Below are 22,226 nucleotides of genomic sequence, written 5' to 3' on the forward strand. Positions count from 1 at the left end.
AGAGAACATAAAAATCCCATGAGAATATTGCAAGTTCAGAGTTTCTTAGTAACCATTTAGCCTCCATTCCATTAAATTGTCTTTACCACCCTCTCACTTGGCCTCTTAAAGAGCACCTAAACATACTGTTGAGGCCCTCTTAAAAGCACACTTTTCCTTAGAACAGATCTTTCCTCTGAACACAGAGTTGTCTAGTATAAGCGGACGGAAGAGCAAGCAGGGGCCATTCCATTGGTAGTGCCTGGGGAAACTTTGATAATATTGCGGAACAGTGACACTACATGTTACGAAAACGCAGGTCCTTCATCAGGTGTATAATGTTAGGACCTTTGTGTCTGTAACATGTAGTGTAACTGTTCCGCAATACAAGCAACGTTTTGCAGCCATTGGTGTGCCGCCTCTTTCTTACTCTTGGTTGTACCAGGACCGTTTGAGCAATCTGGTCAAGACAAGGCACAGGCATAACCCAAGGTAATGACACCTGGGTGCTGTCTCGGACTACATACTAGTGAAACTTAATAGTAGCTGGCTGTGGATTTTCTATCACACTGCATAAAAAATAGGTTGGTGTTGCAGAACACCAGTACATAATATGATTGTCTCTCAAAACCACACCAGGTATACTTAAAAGAATATGTGAATTGTAATAGTACATATATGAAAAGGAGCTTTCTTTAACTGTTGTTTTTTTCTTCAGGTAAAAGAGGACAGATAAGAGGACACTTTAAAGGGGACCTGGACTCTTGCACAGGACAGAAGGAAATATATAGAAAATGACCCTGTATGTATTTAGAGAGTTTAGCCTGTCTAATTCCACCTCATCCATAACTAATCACAACTGTAATTTGATCTCTCAGCTGTATGAGCTGGATGCCTCGGCAGAGCAGCTAATTTGTAAACACGGGATGTTAACCCTATATCTGCATCCATGAGAGCAGGAAGCAAACACACTGCAGCTTTATTGCAGGATTTGTATCAGCTGTAACAAAGAAAGTATATTCTAGTGTATAAGACTTTTGTACCCTGGAAAATCTTCTCAAAAGTTGGGGGTTGTCTTATAAGCCGGGTGTTGTCTTATAAGGCGGGTGCTGAAATTTCCGAGCCAGACTGGAGAATCTGCGGTTGCCGCATATGGTGGGGGAGCTCAAAAACATCCGCGGACGCATCCTCACTGCGTGGGCAACCGTATGAAAGCAGCAAGGGTAACGCCCGGTTCGCATTAGAGTTTTTTTGTGGAGGCGGTTGTACTGATCCGGCCATCAGGATCTGGAAAAACTGTCAGTTTTTACAGCCAGTGTGCTGTAAACTGTCAGTTTTCTATTTGTTACTATGTAGCTACAAAACCTTCTGTTTCTGTTCAGTTGAGCAAAACGGTCTGGAAAATTAGGTCCTGCAGCATTTTTTTTGTTCATTCAGCGAAACGGACCACGGAACCGTTCAGCCGCGGTTCCGTTGGCAAATGCAGATGTGAACCGGGCCTAACAGCACCAGTATCTGTACTTGTTTTCCAGTGGTGTAGCAATAGGGGGTGCAGAGGCTGTGACCGCATCGGGGACCTTGGGTCAGATGCACTATTAGCTCTCTATTGATCCTGTGCTCATAATAATCACTTCTATAGATACTTTGAATAGTGGTAATCATTAACAAACTGTTCCCCATCCCCTTCTTGTACCTCTGACACTGTAGTTGCCATTGGCAGGTCTTGGTGCGCCGTTTCAATTGCTATGTATAGAGTGCTTGGGGGACCCCATTGTAAAACTTGCATCGGGGCCCACAGATCCTTAGCTACGCCACTGTGTTTAGACAGTATAGCACCAGTACATACAGTACAGTATACAAATGTCCAACAGTCAAGAGGGGTAGTCTTATAGGGCAAATATATCCCAAAACGTATATTTTAACTGCAAAAGTTGGGGGTTGTCTTATATGCCCAGTCGTCTTATACGCTCTTCTTTAAAGGTCATGATGCTATTGCTTATCTTTTAGAGCAGAGAGGAAGTTCTGATTTCAGGTCCGCTTTGAGGGCCCTTTTCCACTAGCGTTCGCGCTGAACGCTAGCGATTGCGATTCAGCAAAAGTGCTAAATTTTGTGGCAATTACCTGACGTTTGCGATTGCGATTTTGCTATGCTATGTACTGCATAGCAAAATCGCGGCAACAATCGTTCCGCGGCACAATCGCGATTGAGTAAAAAACGAATCGCGGTAGTAGAAATAGCCTACCGTGATTCCTATGTTAAAAAGCAACCTGTAGCGATTTGGAAATCACTAGCGGTTTGCGTTTTTGTGATTCAGCCATCGCAAACGCCGTAGTGGAAAAGGGCCCAGCAGGATAAACTGACGAAGGAAAAGCTGCCTGTGCTTGAAACATTGACATTCATGGCCAGCTAATGTGGGGGCAAGTAGTGTATGTGTGTTCGAGAAACAGCAAATGGGGAAGGAAGGAGACATCCTAAAGCTAGTCATACACTATTCAACAGTGGCGCCAATCATCCGGTGATCAACAACATTTCTCCTGATATCGTAGGTCAATTGTAGGAAAAAATGCCTATACCAATCATGGTTTGAACATGAGCTGATTGCAGTAGGGTTGGGGAACAGGATTCAAGGTTTGAATGTCGAATTGGACAAAAATATTGTATATTGTATGGGCTGCATAAGAGGTGGTAGAGGGGGACGTAAGGTGGTGACTGGCATAGGAAATGAGTGAAACCAGGCAATAAGGACAAACATGTTCTAGCAGTTAGTACACATTGGAGGTTAATCTGTGATCTAACAAGGACATTTATTGGTATGAGTTTTCTAAGTGTCCTGTTTAATAACAGTTATAGTTCCTTTATGGGAAATTACCATCTTGTTTGTTTCCTTATCTTCCAAAACAACAATAACTGCACTATAAAACAATTACTTTTGCTTATCTTTTTTTCTTTGTTCACATAGAAATGGCAAAATTTGAAAAATAACTATTAGAAACAGCTTGCCCAGTTTTAGGATAATGTGGCAAGAATGCAATTCCTTTTGGATCTTTGCATCTGCCAGTAACCCTGGTAGTACAATTTCTATTTGTATCCCAAATCATCTTTTGCTTTTGTGTGAAGTGAGTTTCCTGCTACTCCACTCTAGAACACATTTTCTATGTGTCTGTAGAAAACTCACAAAACATCCAGTAGAAATCAGAACCACAGTAATTACCAGCTGGTACAAATCCCATTCCCATCCCCTTCCTTAAAGTATACCTGAACTGAGAGGGATATGGAAGTTGCCAAATTTGTTCCATTTTAAAGGGGTTCTCTTGGCTATTTAAAAAACAAAAACTGCTACTTACCTTGGGCTTCTATCGGCCCCCTGTAGCTGGAATGTTCCGCGCCGTCCGCCTCCGATGCTCCATTCCCCACTGCCGGCACCAGGCTAATTATTTGTCTAACTAGACGAATAGAACTGTGGCTGTGCGGCCATGGCCATGCGCGTGCTTGCTCCCACACATGTCATTGGGAGCTTACTGCGCAGGCGCAGTATGAAGTTTTTTTGTACTGCACCTGCGCAGTAAGCTCTCGATGACGCGCACGGGAGCGAGCACGTGCACGGCCATGGCTGCACAATCACAGTTCTATTCGTCTAGTTAGACGAATAATTAGCCCGGTGCCGGCAGTGGGGAACGGAGCATCGGAGGAGGACGGTGCGGGACATTCCAGCTGCAGGGGGCAGATCGAAGCCCCAGGTAAGCAGCAGTTTTTGTTTTTTTTAAATAGCCAAGAGAACCCCTTTAAGCAATACCAAGTGCCTGGCAGTCCTGCTATTCTCTATGGCTGTATCGTGTGACTCAAACACCTGAAACAAGCATGCAGCTATTCCGGTCAGACTTCAGTCAGAGCACCTAATCTATGTGCTTGTTTAGGGTCTATCACTAAAAGTATTAGAGGCGGGGGATCAGCAGGACAGCCAGGGAATTTGCATTGTTTAAATGGAAATAATAAATATGACAGCCTCCATATCGCTATAAGTTCTGGTGTCTTTTACAGCTCAAAACACTAACTAAGGCTTCAGTACAAACATATACAATCACTGCTTAAGCTATATTATAACTAAATTTAATGAAATATGTTTCAACCTCAGTCTTTAATTGCTATAACTTTTTTTTTTCTTAACTAAGCTTGCTGGTGGAAGCCCCAGTAACAAAAATTTTAGGGATTCTTTATTTCAATCCATAAATAAACTATCTTCTTGTTTCACTAATTCATAAATCTAAGCAAAGCAGAAAGTGAACTTTATTCCATTCATCTGCACCCAAACATCCTTTAGTTTTACTAGAATGAGTAATTCCATTGGAACAAGATATCAGGCACATTCTAGTGATGCTGGGGATAATATACAACAGCTTTAGTGATCACTCCCATCTCAGTGGCAGCTGAGAGTGATGCTAGGAATCTATTGCACTGGAGCACATTAGGAGTTGTAGCCATCACCAGAGAAACCAGAGCAGTCACAAGTATGACAGTATCTGGCTATGGGCATGATGCACCAATACTTTGGTAAAGTTGCTATGTGCAGGGAACGCACAACAATTTCACCTTTACTAGCATGGTGGAGCACCTGCCATTAACCCTTAGCACTGTTACCTTAGCAATGCATGTGTTACCACAGCAATGCACACAGCACTAAGGGTTAACAGCCGATGCTCTTCCAATGCGTTAGTTATGGTAAAATTACCATGCCCTCCCTGCGCACAGCAACTTTTGTAGAGTATAGTGCATCAGGCCATATGTTAATTGTGTGTGAAAAAAATGTATTACACAGCATCATGGAAGATACTGGTGCTCTCTATTTTAAAATAAAATAATAATAATATCCATGGACGTGGTTGGACTTTTATGATGCACATAAACCGTATCAATAATGTGATCTTGCTGGGGTTCAGTAGATCCTCATTTTAATATGCCAGCAAGGTGGTAAGTCTATCCAGAAGGCAACCTTGCTAACTGTTTATCCTTTAAAGATAAAGACTCGTTAAAAAGGTTACTGCATTTTTAAGGGTGAAAGATATTTTGAATCTACCTGTCTATCTATCTATCTATCTATCTATCTATCTATCTATCTATCTATCTATCTATCTATCTATCTATCGTCCCTCCATCCATGTGGCTATCTACTTAATATGAGATAGGAAGCAAAATGTAGATAAGCAGCCAGAATACAATTCTTGAACTGGGGAAAGCCTATGGATTCATATCTTGAGTCTCTGTATTATGAAGGTTTAACCTGGCTTGACTGAACAATCTCCCTTCATCAGGGGATACTGAATTGCTGAAGCCTAGTACGGAGGAAAATCCACACCGCACTATTTACTTTCGCCACAATTACCCGGTGTGTAATTGTTCACATGGATGCAAATTTAACAACTGGGCTTCCAGAAATCATTGCTGCACTGAATCATTTGTCTCATGCTGTGACTGTGTTGTATGTAGTGGGGTACTCACCTACTGTATCTATAATGTATGTTGTAATTATATGTATGACTCAGATTTCCATGTAAACATTACAGTTGCTTGCCTAAGTCTTTAGGTTGTCCATATTATATTTCTCATTCACACACTCGGGATCCGAGTACCTTGTTAATCATGTAAATTGTAATGTACAATAAAAGCATACTTTTCTACACATAAAAAAACATTGATCTTTTTTCTGACTTTTCTGATGCTTAGAAGCTAATAATATGTGTGTCTGAGTCAGAGCCATATACTTAATCTTGATGGAAGCTTATTTTTTTAATGCTAAAAATAAATTATGTTTTGCTAATGTTATTACTATATGAAATTAAAGAGAAACTGTAACCAATGATTGAAGTTCATCCCAGTCAGTAGCTGATACCCCTTTTCCCATGAGAAATGTTTACCTTTTCTCAAATAGATTACCAGGGACGTCTGTATGGCTGATATTGTGGAGAAACCCCTCCCACCGTGTGATGTCAGGACCTAGGCCCTGACATCACACTGTGGGAGTCTTGTTGCATTGTGGTAAATAATGGCTGTTTCGAACTCCCAAGCAACCAGTGTCTCCATCTGTGCATAATTATATCTATTAAAAAAATAACCTTTTAGCCTATCACATTGTTAGGGGGTGTGGTTATAAATAATGACAGTTGGTGTTGTCCATTTTTTTCTTGTCTGCCAGTTGTAAAGATGATGACATGCAGGCTGATTGTGGACCAAACAATATGAACAAATTACATGGCGAATAACAATTATTTCTTGATCTCTTTTCTGTTTTTAATGTTCTCACTTTGCAATGTATTGATTTATTTTTTTTACCTCTTTTTGCTAAAGTTCCTCTTAATACAAAGTGATATGTCAGCAGCGTGGTCACTCGGGTCCTTAGACCCACCTATATGTATGCTAGCGCACACATACATACTTACAAGCATGCATGCATTGTCTGAATATTCACACCCATCTTAGAGCTCCTTATTTGTTGGTCACTTGCCTGTGTTGCTAAGGTAATCTAAATTAAACCTGTAATGGGATTTTGTGATTGTATTGATTTGCCCATGTTCCTGTCAGCTGTACTACTTCAATGCTGAGGTGGGGACTTTAATAGATACTGTGTGAACTGATGTATACTGATGTATACTGATTATAATGTACATGGTTAATTTTGTAATACACAATATGCATAGGTGTACAATGCATCTGTAAAGCTGCTGTGTGAATGTATTACACTGCCGAGGTAGTGTGTAGTGCGCAATTAGCACAATCAGAGTTACCTAGGTAACACAAGTGTTGTTGCTGTAACGTGCTATGCCACTGGTGTGGCAAGGGTTACTTTAGCAATGCCCATGTCACCCAGGTAACCCAGGTCATGCTAAATGCGCAATGCATACTACCTCATCAGCGCAAGGTATTGTGAAGTTCCTGGGTTGTAATGCCATACAGGCGTAATGCATTCACCCTTGATATTAGATGTTATCAACAGAATAGATTATGTCTCATAAAGACAGGAACACGCTATATAATGTGCAGTGCATGCTCATGCTATCACATCTGATAAATAAAAGTGGGCCTGAACTCTTGCACTTGACAGAAATAAAACAAAAAGTAATGCCCCCTTAGAGAGTTTAGCCTGTCTAATTCCTCCCGATCTGTGACTAATCACAACTATAAGTTGATCTCTCAGCTGTGTTAGCTAACTGCTTCAGCAGAGTAGCTAATTTGTAAACACAGGATGTTAACCCTATGTCTGCTTCCATGAAAGCAGGAAGTAGATACACTGCAGATGTATTGAAGGATTTCTATCAACTACTGTATAACAAAGTTATTACAATCTGTGAATAGAAATTACTGACAAAACAACTGATTTATGGACCACATGTGCTTATAAACTGTACTACAGCTCGTCTCCTCTGTTCTCTGTTGTCTGTTATGTATTAAAACGTATTAAAAGGACCCTGAACAGTGCTAAAAAATAATAGAAATCTGGACCTTGCCAGGGCTTCCTCCAGCCCCCACCCCCTCCCCCCATAGCCCGCGAGGTCCCACGGTGTCCTCAGGGTCCCTTCCATGGTAATGCCGGCAGCTTCATTAACCCGGCAACTTCAGCTGAAGGAAGCCCCAGGTAAGTTAAGATTTCCTTTTTTTTTAGCACTGATCAGGGTCCCTTTAATTCAAGTAGGTGGGCAGGAGGGGAGCAGGAGGTATGCAATCAACAGCAGTTCTCATATACAAGTGCAGTATAAGTAAACAGAGGCAGTGGTGCAATCTACAGTACTGAGATTTGATTTAAGGCCATGTATACACTTAATAAAGCTTGATTTAGGTGATTATTTTGTGAGGTCTCGCTTGAGAATCGGGTGTGTGTACAGCTAGTTAATGATGCCGTGTTTAACAAACAACATCTGACAAATGAGTACATTGCTTTTCTCCTTAACCTTCTACACCAACTGCTGCCCATTCACATGCTGCCTATTATCCCTTCTCCATTAAACAGTACGTGCAGTGTGGTGTGTCTATACAATGCTCATTTATAGCCGAGTGGTACATCTATGCAATGCTCATTCCCTGCAGTGTCCTCTAAAGACTGACCAATGCGTAAAGACAACCCGAGGTGGGTTTGAAGAATATTATCTGCATACAGAGGCTGGATCTGCCTATACAGCCCAGCCTCTGTTGCTATCCCAAACCCCCCTAAGGTCCCCCTGCACTCTGCAATCCCTCATAAATCACAGCCACGCTGCTGACAAACAGCTTGTCAGGGCTGGCTGTGTTTATCTCTATAGTGTCAGTCTGCTGCTCTCCCTGCCTCCTGCAGAACTCCAGTCCCCGCCTGCATCCCTTCCCTCCTTGCTGATTGGAGGGAAGGGACGGGGGCAGGGACCGGAGCTATGCAGGAGGCGGGGGAGCAGCTGAGACTGACACTACAGATGTAAACACAGCCTCACAGCACGGCTGTGATTTATGAGGGATTGCAGAGTGCAGGGGGACCTTAGTGGGGTTTGGGATAGCAACAGAGGCTGGGCTGTATAGGCAGATCCAGCCTCTGTATGCAGATAACATTCTTTAAACACACCTCGGGTTCTCTTTAAGGAAGTCACTGATTACCTTTTATATCAAGAGGCCCCAGCAGATAAAGAAATATCAGGTAGATCATTTGATCTAACAGTTTATAGCAGGCTTCAGGAGGACCAGAATGTAATTACTGCTTTGTTTGTACATGATTTTCTGAAATCCATCCTGTCCATCCTAGTATCAACAGCAAAAGTTGATTATATCTGTAAGTTAACATAGCAGCTGATGAGATAATGGGGATATGTGTATTCAGCATGCTGATTTATTTATGTATTTATGTTTTACTTTTTTAGTGCAAGGTGTGACTGAGACACTTTTATACCTCACAAGAACCCATCTAGGAGCCCATAAAATATTCTAGCCAGAACAGTATGTCAGCCAGGCAACTGGTATTGTTTAAAAAGTAATAAATATGGCATCTTCCATATCTCTCTCACTTCGGGTGTTCTTTAAATAAATTGGCAATAGGTATGACATCCATTTGCTGCTGTACTCCTTATCCAGAGGTCTTCAGCCCTATGGTTTACAAACTAGTTTAAAAGCTAGTGGCTGATTCAGATAGGGCTTGTTCACACATAGGACGTTTTGTGGTTTTTTTACCCTTCTCGCACCGGCGATTTTCAATATCGCCCTAAAAGCGCGTGTGCAATGATTCCCTATGAGAGTGTTCACATCTGAGTGGTTCGTTTCTGATCCGCTCAGCAAAGCGTTGCCTGTACCATTTTTAGGGTGATTTTGCTACAATGGAAGGTATAGGAAAAATTGAAAACTTTAAAAAAAAAAATCGCTTTTAAAGCTAATGGGATCCCATATTAAAATAAAAAAAAAGTCAGATACTCACCTAAGGAGAGGGAAGGCTCGGTCCTAATGAGCCTCCCCTCTCCTCTCCCGCTGCCCCCGGTGCTGCGCTGGCTCCCCCGTTCACATCCCCCGCCGAGCGGACTTTGGAAGTCTTCGGGAGCCGAGTCCTCCCGAAGACAGGCGGCTCCATACTGCACATGCGAGAGTGCATCGTAGTGGGCATTCGCTCGTGCGCAGTGTAGAGCGGCCCGTCTTCGGGAGCACTCAGGCTCCCGAAGCATTTCCGAAGCCTCCCTTCGTCCAGGAAACAGCAGTATTTGACCGAAACAGTCGAATACCGATACGGGTGAGCCAGCGCAACAGCGGGGACCGGGAGAGGAGAGGGGATGCTCTATGGGACCCAGAGCCTCCCTTTCCTTAGGTGAGTATCTGACTTTTTTATTTAAATATGGGTTCCCATTCACTTTAAGCATAAATACATTGTATTTGTTATTTTCTGGGTCAAAGAGTTTACTTCCTGACTTGCATCAGGAAGTGAAAAAAGAAATCGCTCTGCAAAAGTGCTCTGAAAAGCGATTTACACAAAATGGTAGCGCGCAGGTAAACACCGGGATGGCGGAAAAAAATCACTCTCAAAATCGCAAAATGCGGCCGTCATCGATTTCGGTTTTAGATGTGAACAAGCCATACAGATCTCAGGATCTTATTTGTTTATACTGAAAAGTACTATGGGCTAGATGCAATTAATTGCATAGTACTGCCACAGGAGTTAATGCGGTAACGTGCACATTGCAATGGTAACGCAGTCATGTTTGTGGCGCTCACAGGTTAACAGATGATGCTGCACTAGCGGTATTAACGGTAAAATTGTGGTAAACTTTGCACAGTTTATTGCATCTGGCTCTTTAACTAGAAATGCATTGACTCTTTGTTGTATTGTATTTTTTTGCACTTCTGTAACTGTCATATACTTTATGAACAGAGACAAGAAGCCATTTGTCATAACCTATTCAGTGTGGTCAAGAATGAGACTCACATGGATAACCTAATGATGGATAATGAATAGATAAGTATTCTATTTAATTATTCAGTAACACCTAAAGTAAATGGCTGTTATTGGTAAAAAATGACAAGTGACAAAGGCAATGCAATGCAAGTCTATTCCCTGAGGTCATTATCTTACCATTAGCAGCCTGATGTGGCATACAATTTACTAATGTTAAAATGAAATTAAATAATATTTTCATACTACAATTTCCTTTTTGTGAATTTATCATTATGATGATTGCATGAAAAAGACAATTAACGACCCCATATTTTGCATGCTTTGGAATGTTGTTGTGACAGTGAAAAGCCCGAGATAACTCACATTTTGTAAAACCTCAAACACACATAAGACGCATGTCACCAGAGAACGATAGGACGAGATCCCTCAGGTGGCAGTACAGGGCCGAGACTGTTAAAGGACACCCGAGGTGAAAATAAACTAATGAAATAAACGATTGTATCTATCTTCCTTCTCCTAAAAAATGACTTTTTAAGATATTACACAGTTTTATTTTATGTTTAAATCTACTTTCTAAGTTTTAACAGTTTTATTGTTTTTGCTCAATGACACATTCATTGAAGTATGCAGAGCTAAAATCTATGAACTATGGACCCTTTTCATTTCTTTCCTGCTCTCAGAAGCCATTTTCTGCTAGCAAAGTGTTTTATAGTTGGAATTTTTATCATTGAGGGTCACACTGTAGTCACTTCCTGTCTGAGTCAGAACTGAGTCAGCCACTTACATACCTGATATTTAACTCTTTCAGGCAGAGAAAGAAAAAAAAGGAACACAGCATAGTTATTTATCTGCTAGGCACTGTACATACCCATGTCTATCTCATCATGTCACATGTCACCTCAGGTATCCTTTAAGACACGTTACTGGCCTCCAGGCTCCTGTTGCTATGTGGGGGAGGAAGGCTGAGGGATTGGCGCACAGGAGCAATAGAGAGTGGGCAAGGTGAATTAGGAGAACAATACCTTTAGCCAATAGTGACTTCTATTGGAAACTGATCTAATTGATAGTATTTAGGCTGACTAGACGATAGGAATGAGCGCAACATCCTCTGAGATGGCTGTACACTTTTTTTAACTGTCCTTGTTCATGAACTGTACACCTACAAAATTAAGCCTCTGAAGAAGCAACCATTTTGTGGGCCGCGAAACGTGCGTTAGGCGATTGATTCTGACAAACGTGCAATGAGGATTATTTTATGCTATGTCATATGTGACAAATCATGACGGTTGTAATTAACCAGTTGAGGACCATAGGCTTACACCCCTCTAGTGACCAGGCTATTTCTTACAATTCAGTGCTCTGCAGGTTTAACAGCTTGCTGCAGAGCCATACGACTTAGCACACAAATGAGTATTTTCTCCTTTTGTTGCCACCAACAAAGCTTTCTGCTGGTGGTGGCATCTGATTGCTGCTGCAGTGTTTTTTTTTAATTAATGTAATTTATTTTATTTTTTTTTAAATAAAAATGTGTTTTCTTTATTATTTATTCCTCCCCCGACAGCCAATCACAGCAATCGCCTCTCATATGCATCAGCCTATGAGAGCAATTGATTTCTAAAGCACTCCAGGGAACAGCCAAGTGAAATGGCTGTCTCCAGTACAGCGCTGCGGTAGATTGCAGCACTGTACAAAGCAAAAAACATTTTTTTACTTTTAATGGCCTGCCACCCACGATCGCGGGTTGGCAGGGTTATCTCGGAGTGGAGCTCTGTCATTCAGCGGGGATGCACGCTCACTGCTGACCTCCTGCCCCAGGACGTGACGTCAATCGGCATTAGGCGGTCCTTCGGGAGCCACCTTGTGACCGCCAATTGGTGTTAGGCGGTCGTAAGGTGGTTAAAAGCTGTGTTGTATGCTTGAACTTGATATTGTTTGGCTGTTAAACACTCACTCTGTTTTCTTGCTTGTTTAATGCATGAGTAACTAAAAAGAGGGGTGGCTATTCTCTGAGATCATTGTGATTTATGCTTAGGCACACTAGCACACTAGACAGAATCGCTAGTGTTGTGGAGAACGCTAGTGTTTTTGCCCATAATGAAGGTCTAGGAACCACATGGAAAAAATGCATAGTTGTGCATTTTACAAAGTGTGTTTTTAAAAACGCACAACTTGCTGTATATTTCTCAAAAATACATGTAAAACACAGGGGGCTTGATTCACAAAGCCGTGCAAACTGTTTATCACAGGTGTCCTAAACAGTTAGCACGTGAAGTGGCGTTCACGGACTTTTGCGCGTGCAAAGTGCCGCGATTCGCGCGATCGCAAACTTCTGCACGCGCAATTTGCCGTGGACTTTTGCGCACAAAAGTCCACGATCGCGCGAATCGCGGCACTTTGCGAGCGCAAAAGTCCATAAACGGCACTTCACGTGCTAACTGTTTAGCACACTCGTGCTACACAGTTTGCACGGCTTTGTGAATCAAGCCCCATGTATTTTAATGGAGGACGGCATTTTACATGCATTTCATGCTCTTTTTAATTAAATAAATATGATACTGTATTTTATTCCATTGACAGTGGAAAAATATTGGAAAAAAATTCAAAAATGCACAATGCAGAAAACGCATGGTTTTCCACACAGCCTAGTGTGCTCCTAGCCTGAGAGACCCCTTAGTTAGTAAATTAAGGCCATTTTTATGCCTATGAATGGCAAGTGGCCTGTTTCTTCACCATCCTCCTTGACTTTAATCAGTTTCCAGATGTCAAAACTTATTGGGGTTGATTTATTAAGAAAGGTGGAAGAAAACTGAAGCCAATTGAAGTAGTCGCCAAAAGTAATCCTTGCTTTATTCAACATCTGCAACCTAACTGGCTGCTCTGGGGAACTGCTCCATTTTTGTAGCCTACGTACTCGGTACCCATCTTGATAAATCAGCTACAGCCAACTCTGAATGCGTTAAATGAATGAATACTTCTCTAAAATAATAAAACAAAATCTTACTTTCTTCTATTCATCTATCCACGGATCAAAATAAACCTGAAAATATGCCTGTTTGCTGTTTCATGTAATTAGTTTAAATAAAATTGTTCGATGCAAAAGCTTTGGTGTGCAGCAATGCAGAGCAACTAATGAGATTTTAGTGTACCCTGGTTTTATGCTGTCAGAGCAAACTGTTTGCTAATTGGTTGCTAGGGGTTACTGCACTGTGCCGGCTATTTATTGATCACGGACCCTAACTATATACAGACAGAAAAATCGAGCTGCATCTATTCAATTGCTTCCTCTGCCTCACTCAATGACTTCATTGGCTATTTAATTTTTTCCTTCCAGCAGCTCTTTTTAAAGCTGCAAAATATGTCAATGATGTAAGATAACAACTGTGCATATCCTGAAATTCCAAAAGGCTTTGTTTGACATTTTAATTCAAGAGAAAGACGTCTGAAAACGTACGTGGGATTCATTCTTTCAGGAAATATCAGCAAAGCATCTCCCTGGGCTGAAGGCAAGTAAAAAATACCACCCACTCATTTTTTTCTCCCATGCAGATTGCAGAATCTATGCCCTTTACCAAAGCCTGAGAATGGCCCAGATACAATTATCGCCCATTTTGGTAAAGGTGGGGATGATCTTGAATGTTTGTGCAAGTCATTTTTTAACATTATTTTTATGTAGTCAGAGAAGTATGTTTCTGCAGAGCCATCCACCTTGCTTCCACGTACCCAGGATGTGGATTTCTGAAAATGCCACAGTGGCCTAGGCCTTGGGTGGATGCAGGCCAAGGGGCACCTGGAAATGAAGGAGAAGGGTGAAAATGAGTAGCAAAATAGGATGCTTAAGGGAGCATCCTACACATGGAAGAGGGGGGCTGCACGTAGCACAATCAACTCATGAGCCCAACCAAACAGCGTACAGAGTTTGTACTCATGACTACACCCAAAATCTACTTTTTATCTCTAGCATGGGAAAAGAGACCGAATGGCAACATATTTTTTTTCAGGTAATATTCCATTACAATAGCGAAGGAGACAGAGTGACTATATCACCATTCTACGTCAGAGTAACCAATGTCAGACCACAGAAGACTGCAAAAATTGCTATGTTTAGAGTACATTCACACATCATAAAAAAATGTTCAATTTAACATATACATATAAGATGTTTATTTGTCTAAGAGTAAAATGCACTATAAATTATTTTTTCCCATGTCACCATCACTTAGGCTATGTTCACACAATAAATTGTCAGTGCTTTTCAAGCGCTGAACAATTTTTTGCAATTTTTAAAATCACCTTTCTAAGCTTTCTAAGCACGTTTCCGAGCACTTTTGCAAAGCAACTTTTTTTTCACTTCCTGACGTTAGTCAGGAAATGAACTCTTTCACCTGGAAATGAATAAATACAATGTATTTATTCGTAGAAGGAAATCACTATACAAAGCGCTTTTTCATACCTTCCATTATAGGCAAATCGCCGCAAAAATGGTACAGGCAGCGCTTTTTGGAGTGGATCCCAAGCAAACCGCTCATATGTGAACACTCTCATAGGGAATCATTGCAGAAGTGCTTGTAGGGCGATTTTCAAAATCGCCGGCACTTAAGAAAACCCGAAACTGATCTAGGTGTGAACATGCCCTTACAGTAGGTGGTAGAATCTGACAGGTTTTGGATCAGTCCATTTCTTAATTTCAGATTCTCAGTGCTCCCTTTATTATTTACTAACACACTACCTAGACAGGATCTATACAAAGGTGTTAGCGGAACTCCCTACTTGTTTGCACACAGTTTAACTTAGACTGAGCAACTGCTTTTCAGTATGTGCTGTCGATATTAACCACTTCGCATCCAGACCTTGTTTTCCCCTTATTGACCAGAGCAGTTTTGACGCTTTAGCTGTGTCCCTGTTTAATCACCAATAACTTCATCTGTACTCGTGCTACTTAAATGATCTATATATCGTTTTTTTCAAGACAAACTAAGCTTTCATTGGGGGGTATTTGGTCCCAAATAAAATGTTCCTCTCTATGCATTTTAATGGGAAAAAGGGGGAAAAAATAAAAAAAATGCATTATTTCTCAATTTTGACCAATTTCTGTTTAAAAATAAAAAGTGCGATTGACATAAAAACTGTGCAACCAGTTAAAGTCGCCCCAGTATAGATATCCAGATGTGTCCCCAATATCAGCCCCCCCAGCATAGCCAGATGTGTCCCCTGTGTTTGCCACCCCCAGAATCGATTGACAGATGCACCCCCAAGAATAGTGCCCCTCTTTATAGCCAGATGTGTCCCCGGGATCAGGATTACCCCATTATAGCCAGATGTACCCCCAAGATTAGTGCTGCCCCCCATTATAGCCAAATGTGCCCCCAGTATAAAGTTATGGGCCCCCCCCAGGTGCCCAGATGTGCAACATTTGTAACCCCCCCCCTCCCCTTGGTTACTCAGATGTCCCCCGTGTATATGCACCCCCCCCCCTTTACATATCCCCCCTCCCCCCAATAATATATAGCCAGATGCACCCCCCCCATTAGGCAGCCCCCTCTATGCAGAAATAGTTTAAAAAATGCTCAAGCAGGAAGTCTCACTCACCTTACCTCGGTCCTGCGACTGTCCTGAAGCCTGATCCTCCGATCACTGCTCTGCAGTCAGCCGCATATTGCCAGTAACCCGGGTCCCGGCTTGATGTAGGTTAATGTGTGGCTGCTTGCTTATGCATTTTTTTTAACTGTTTGTGCGCTGAGGGGGACAGATGAAGGATCGCTGCAGTTCACTACTGCAGCGATCATTCATGGGAGGAGGGTGGACTAATTGGCCAAAAGGGAACATGTTCCCTTCCACCAATTAGTATTGCAGCTGACAGTGCCGGAGGGTGCGCTCTGAAGCGCAACCGACCGTGCACAGCAGGGCTGCAAGGAGGTCAGTATATCTACGTCACTGTGGCTTGGAGGGTGCCACAGCTGATGTAGATATACTGTAGTGGAGGTCAAAGTGGTTAAAGAAAACTCTGAGAGTCCCACATGAGCAGATGGGCTAGTCCAAGATCTGTCAGATTTTTAGTAGCTACCGTAAACGACAACATGGGGAAAAAGTAACGTATCATGCATTTTACTCTGGGTCAAATATGCATTTTACATATATGTATTTTAATTCTAATTAGTTTTTTTCAGTTTTTCATAATGGTGGTCCTTTTAGGATTCTGGGCAAATCACACAGTCATGTCAGGGGAGCTTGGCCAGCCATAGCCATAATAATTCAGTGACAGTTACCACAATAGCTCTACAGGGTAGGCAGTCAGACAGGACCCAGGTTTCCATACTGTCTTTACCCATCACCTGAAGTGACTTACTGGCAGGGGCGTAACTAGGCCCCGCCGGGCCCCCCTGCAGATTTTCTGAGCGCCCCCCCCCCCCCCCGGGGCCCGCTCGCGGCCGTTTTGTGGGTGCTGGAGGGGTGGCAGCATGAGGGGAAAGCCTTGCCCACAGTCGGCGGGGAGAGGGGTAGTTCCCCCCTCTCCCTCACCTCGGGGCTCTCCCCTCTGCGCTCCCCTCCAGCTCGTAAGTGTCTGTGGGGCTGTGGTGGGCAGCGAGCGGCGGGCAGATACATACCTGCTTCCGTGCGTTCCATCTGCCCGCCGCTCGCTGCCCACCACAGCCCCACAGACACTTACGAGCTGGAGGGGAGCGCAGAGGGGAGAGCCCCGAGGTGAGGGAGAGGGGGGAACTACCCCTCTCCCCGCCGACTATGGGCAAGGCTTTCCCCTCATGCTGCCACCCCTCCAGCACCCACAAAACGGCCCCGAGCGGGCCTCAGGGGGGGGGCCGGGCCCCCCCGCGGGCGCAGGGGCTGCAGGGCCTATTCCTACGCCCCTGCTTACTGGCCAATCACACATTGGTTGTGCTGAAAGCAAGTGTTCAAGCTCCCCTTAACCATCTATGACATACTTAGGCTAAAGGAGAGGGGTGGTCACATAAAATACGGTTGTAGGCCTATTTTAAATAGGTGGACCATATGCTGGACAAGTCAGCTGTGTATGGTATAGCTTACACATTGTTAGAAGCATGCTTAGTGCATTCCACATTGTAAAATAAAATGGAGTTTATAATCTGCCTAGAGAGAGTGAATCTCTCTAGCATTTTCTTGGGTTTACTGTTATTTATGAAAAACACCAGGAACATGACATAAAGGGGCTCCCTGTAACTGATGGGATGGGTTAAGGCAATGCATTTTATGTCAGTGGTGTTACTGATGTGGAACAAATATTCTGTCACTCGAAGCCACATTTGCATAGTGTGAGATTTTGATGCATGCATTGCGCATGAAAACAACACGGTGACAGAAAAATAAATACAGTACTACACTTCAGGAAACAGAGCTTGATACATTAGTCAATTCGTTTATCAGTTTGGACAGAGTGGAGAAGGGCTAGAACAACAAACCAGGTTTTTACCACTTCCTGTGTCCTAGGTTGTGCTAAATTTCCCATACTGCTCCCGGTGACCTTGGGATATATTCTGCAAATGGAAAAACTTCTGTGCACAGCAATTTTATCTTCACTACCAACAGAGGGGTTGTGCACATTGCACAGAGTGACCCGCATTACCTAGGTAATGTGTATGGTAGTGGTACCAAACGCCAAACAAGTTGCTTAGCAGCACGTGGTACCATGGCAAATGTAAAGGTTATACAGGTAACATCGATCATGTTAATTGCACAATATGCACTACCTACATGATGGAAGCACCGGTAAAATTGTTGTGTGGTCCCTGTGCAAGCCAGATTTTCTGCTGTACAGTGAACACAACCCCTGATCTGACTACTTTAACAAAGATCAGTTAAATTCAGGTCTGTAAGTTTAGTGGGCTATTGTGATCATACTGCCCCCCACCTCTTAATAACCTGAGGTGTCTGCAGCTTTTTTCTTCAAGTTCTCTACTGCAATAGTGAAATTCAGTGATAAGTTGATATCACAGTAATAAGGACACCCAAAACTTTACTTTTCATAACCTAGGTCATTAACAAAACATAGGGGTATTAAAATGTCAAGGAAAGCATGAGTTAGTGGAAAGGTTTAGGGTATGACTAGAGTTAAGGCTCATACACACGCTCAACAAAAGTCTTTTACTGTTCAAACAACTGATTGACTTGGATTGACTTGAGCTGTGTCTTATCAGTTGTTTGAACAATAGCAAACAACTTTTTGGGTTGACAGCAACATCTGTCAAACACCTTTGACAACATCTTTGGCAACATCTGTCAAACACCTTTGACAACATCTTTGGCAACATCTGTCAAACACCTTTGACAGATGTTGCCCATCAGAGATCATGACCTGATCCCCTTGGGCGACATCGCGGGGCTGCGCACACACGTAAACTATGAGGGATCTCACAGGTGGGGGAATGTTGCGAACAATGGGATTGGCGTCACTGGTAGTGAATGATCCACCCGGCGGATCGCTTGCGGGTTGGGGTCAGGGGTCAATGGCTACCGTAATTGTTTCCAACCATTTCTGAAAGGAAAACAAACAAAATAAATAAGATAACAAAGAATCAAAAGGGAGCTCCATATATGACCATTTTGAGTACAAAGGTTGTAATTATTCATCAATACACCACACCTACAAAGGTCTAAAAAATGGTCTGTGCACACCGCGATTGAAAAGGTTATTAAAGACTTCGGACTGAAGTGGTTAGTGATATTCTGGTTATGGTTAAGTAGTTCTTAAAGGAAGATGGGTTTTGCTAGGCATAGATGAAAGTTCAGATTAAAAGTTAGGATCTTAGCAAGGAAGTGGTTAAGGTTAGGTTGAAGGTTAAGGTAAAGCATATCAAAGCAAGTAAAAACAGAGCTGGAGATTTCGGCTCAGATGGCGCCGCCATAGGCTATAATAGGAATTACGGCTAAAGTGCCACTCATACAGCAGTTTGGGTGCTGTCAAGAGACAGAGCCCAAATTACTATAAAAACAGTGTAATTCAGCCGCCAACAATAGCTGGAGGCTGAATTACGTATTTCCCCACTGTCCATGGCCACCTGACCTGCTCCCCCCTGTCCCCAGACATTTGTGGCTACCCTAACGCCACTACCCATAACAAGGGTGACCACTACAACAGTAGTTCTGTTTCACAAGCATAATTATAAACCCTAAAGCCCCCCCCGTGTACATATCCTTTGCCTTGCCTCCACTTTATTACCCTCAGAGCCTGGGGTCCATCTTGTAATGGTCATAAAACAAAATGAAGCCATAATAATTTTTCGCTCCCATAAAATGTGTAACTCCTCCCACCCAAAAAAAACAAACAGAATTGTGTTTCAGAGGGAGTTGGGAACTCCACATTTCTGGGCCCCCTATATTGCAAGGGCTGCTCCCCCATAGTTAACCCCCTGCTCTGTATGGACAGAGATAAGAAGTGGAGACCCTCCATGGCCCTGGCCCTCCCTTGTCACTGCTCCCTCTGTAGATATCTGGTTACCTTTGATGTAGGAGAACTATAAAGAAGCAGGCCCATTGTGCCAGTTGGAAATATCCCTGCTTTGTTGACTTGTAAACAATGTGGACCACTGGAATGTTGTGTCTATATAAATGTTACATTGCTAACTGTGCATAAGTGCAACAAACATAAATCCAATCTGCAGCACTAGCTAACATTTATTTCTAATCTCCTAGATAAAAAAATATACATTATTATAATGCCTCTTTTACAATGTGAAAGGTGACTATGTATAATAAAGTGTATTATACTCACAGACACAGGAAAAGAAAACCACTTGCAATATACACAGTTCTATTTAATAACACAGAGGGTTAACCAGCAACACTGCATGGTAAGCCTCAAAAATCCAATTACAGTTTTACCCATAACGATGAGAAATAGCCTCATCAGCTGTCAGTGCAAACGTAATTATAAATGATCCTTGGGAATATTTGTTACGTGATAACTGAAAATAACAATGGAAATGCCACTCTGCTCCCAGAACCATAAGCGTGGAAGCTGCATACTATTATTAATACAATCCATACACCGCTGCTTTGTCAAATGTACTTCCATGTCATTCATTAGGGTAGTCTACCTACTGCTTCACCTTTCCGTTGTGAACTCAAGGATACTTTCATTGCTGGAGGAATGTTGTGCTTTTATATAAGGCATAAGAGGAGAAGAAATGAAACTCTGTACAGTAAAAGAAAGGAAGAACTGCACTAAAACATAGTTCCAAACGAAGGCAATAAATACAACACTGCAGCTAAAGCCCGGATCTGATTCCTGAACAGGAGGCAACAAAGATTTATAGAGTGTATGCAACAAATTGTAGATTTCTATAATCAGGAGAAGATATCACAGAAAGGAAAAGGATGGAAAGAAAGAAATAAGGAAGGAAGGAAGAGAGGAAGGGAGGAAGGAAGGAAGTGGTTGGGCCCCCTGATGGGGGACTTGGCACTAGGTTATGCACGCAATGCAATATTACTCTAATTGTGACAGCTCCAACCATGTACTGCAATAAAAACAACAACCTTAATATAGGCGATTTTTATGGGTAACTCAAATGGGCCATGTTCTCATCAAGGTCTGCTCCATCTGCAACATGCCAATGAGCTCGTTTGAATCATAACCAGTGGCAAGACCCATCGGTGGAAACCTCACATTCAGAAGCACACTGCTCTCATTTCTGAAACAGCCTTTGAAATGTGCCTAATACAGGTTAGCAGTAGACTGCTCTTTTTATATCTTGTGCCTTTACAGTAGAGTGCTGCATTTTTTGCATGTCACCATCTCTTCTGGGTTTCTGTGCAAGATGAACTTCAGAGAACTTGTTCTTTGGCTCTTTCTTTGCTATTTTAGAAATGCCATTCATCATCATGCCTGGGCAAAGATGGTATCTTTCATTATCACATTTAACATGCAATTTCAGACAAAGAGCTCTTAGAAGACATCCATCTTCCCAAGCCGGACAGAATTCTGCAAGGGATGCTAAACAACTGAGGTTTTCTACACCTGACATCTGCTTCTGCTCCTACTCCATGTGCCATCTTGCTCTGCACTGTATTATTAGCCTGTGCTCGGTGTCTCCATAACATTCAAGAACTTGTCAACACCACTGTTATTCATTACAATACCAACGAAGAAAAATAGATGTATTTTAAATTGGATACACAACCCAGAAAGCAGATATACTGTACATAGCAAGAGAAGGCGAGCTGCTGCTTCGACTGCATAGAAAGTTCAGTAAAATGCATATTGTTTTATAACCATCCACTAATGGGAGCCATTTTAAAGCAAATCTGTACGGTTTTTGGCATTTTAGTCTCTTTTACAGCTTATTCTTCTAACCTGTCATGTCACCCTGCACATCATAAATTAGATGTAAATCAAAAGGGTTAGTGATTGATTTCTTCCACAGAGTTTAGGTTCCTTCAGCCAATGATGTTGAAAGCTCACTAGGAGGAAGTCCACTTTTAACCAGCATATCTTAATTGCCTCCAAACTTGTATGACTTTGTGTGGGATGAGCATGAGCAAGTGTCCTGGCCAGAAGCCCTATTCTGCAGTGAATAGAGAAAGACACAAGAAAACTAGTTGTATTCTGCTCCTATACAGTTGTCCCTATTCAAGACCCTTTTCAGTACCTCCCTTGCCCAACTTTATTGTTTGCAAACATTCTATGAAATCCCTGGCCTCAACATTGACCTTGACAAAGGCTGTGGGCTGATCTAGTCAATGGGATCTTTGTTAACTGTTACACTTGCTATATTCTGGAGTTTTTAATGATGTGGATAAGGTTGTGTGCAAAACGTAGCTGCCTTCATCAGCTCTGCTGTGACCCGCAGAAAACACACACTCTGGGAAAACCCGTCGCCAAGTGCAGAGCAGACA

At 42.4% G+C, this 22,226-nt stretch overlaps 1 protein-coding gene across 2 annotated transcripts in view; it reads right to left on the reverse strand.

Moving 5' to 3' along the window:
• Positions 1-22,226, reverse strand: part of IL1RAPL1 (interleukin 1 receptor accessory protein like 1) — a 1,893,014-nt gene that overhangs the window by 1,768,287 nt on the left and 102,501 nt on the right. The gene's annotated exons all lie outside the window — the stretch shown is intronic.

The sequence above is a fragment of the Hyperolius riggenbachi genome, chromosome 2 (assembly GCF_040937935.1).
Source record: "Hyperolius riggenbachi isolate aHypRig1 chromosome 2, aHypRig1.pri, whole genome shotgun sequence".
NCBI lineage: Eukaryota > Metazoa > Chordata > Amphibia > Anura > Hyperoliidae > Hyperolius > Hyperolius riggenbachi.